At 36.7% G+C, this 1504-nt stretch overlaps 1 pseudogene; it reads right to left on the reverse strand.

The window, feature by feature from the left end:
- Positions 1-485: 485 nt before the first annotated feature.
- Positions 486-1270, reverse strand: LOC119515870 (annotated as a pseudogene).
- Between the last annotated feature and the right edge of the window lie 234 nt (positions 1271-1504).

Below are 1504 nucleotides of genomic sequence, written 5' to 3' on the forward strand. Positions count from 1 at the left end.
ATAAGACATTAAATGTCCACCCTGAACCTAAATGTGTCTGAGCAGTCATTGTTTTACTGTGGCTACAACTTCACTTTTGTATCATTCTATTTTAGTAACAAGCTACATTTCTAGGTTAACAGTTCTACCAAATATAGATATGAAAGTTTATCTTGAATAAAACAGCGTTGCAAATTATGGTCAACCAACACCTTTCACCAATACTTCAAGCATAAAAAAATAAGAATCTTTACAAAAATATAGACACCACAAATTGGTAGCTGTCCATTAATATTAAACAAACTGGACTCTTAAGAGTGGCTTCTCAACAGCATATCATTTTAAATATAACCATTGCCTAGTACAGAGAAAACTAACAAGCATTGTTTTTTTTTTTTTTTTTTTTTTGAAGCATCATTGCAACATTGTATTCCTGATAATTTAAGTAAACCAAAAACTATGAGTAAATGAATGATACATTCCTAAAAATATCATGGCTTAAACTATTAGTGGCCACTGGATTTAGGACTAGTCCAAGACCTTGATCTAGATTTTGACCTAGACCTAGACTGTGATCTTGACTGAGATTTGGATCTAGGTGGTTCTTTTTTCCTTGATTTCTTTTCATATCTTGAGCCAGACTTATAATATGTTTTGCAATCTGTTTTAGAGGTGCCTCTAGTTTTGGTGTGAGATGCAGACCTAGAATGTGATTTAGTCTTCATTTCTTTCTTGGGTTGGGACTTGGACCGTGATCTTGAATTGGATTTAGATCTTGAAAAAGATTGATTTTGGTGTTTGAATCTATCATTGTTGGAATGGCTTCTGCTATGCCGTGGTCTTCCAGTCGGTCTACTATTTCTAGGACTATAAGATCTTCTGTAGTTGTAATCAAAAGACTGACTTCTTCATCGCCTCTTTTCATAGCTTTGGCTTCGAGAACATCTATATCTGTCATAATCATCATAGCAAGAACTGTATACATTCCTTCCTTCCTTGGCTTTCATTTGATTTGTGTCTTCTGATCCCCCTGTGCAAACTGGATTTCAGTTTGACATCCACAAGTCCATTTTCTGTCCAAATTATATAACACATCTTCTGCATCATGAACATCCTCAAATTGAACATAAGCAAATCCTCTTGGATGATGAGTGTAGAAATCAAGTGGAACACACACATCAACTATAGGACCATGATGACCAAATTCACGATGTAAATCTTCAGACCTGGTGTCGTCGGCCACATTCCTCATGAACAGAGACGTGTTTGGGGGGTGCAGATAGCGGGACATGGTGGTGGCGTCAAGTCTTGGCCACGGGAACTAATGGGCTCAACAAACCGTCTGCGGCTCCTACTGTGGATCCTCAGATACACACAGCCAAAAAGTAACATATCCCCTTTTAATCATATTCAGATATATAATTCAGTGATGCTAATTTCATTCACAATGTTGTGCTACCATCACCACCATCCATTACCAAAATATTTCCATCATCCCAAATAGAAACTGTACATTTTAAGCCTT

Source organism: Choloepus didactylus, chromosome 19, assembly GCF_015220235.1.
Source record: "Choloepus didactylus isolate mChoDid1 chromosome 19, mChoDid1.pri, whole genome shotgun sequence".
Taxonomy (NCBI): Eukaryota; Metazoa; Chordata; class Mammalia; order Pilosa; family Megalonychidae; genus Choloepus; species Choloepus didactylus.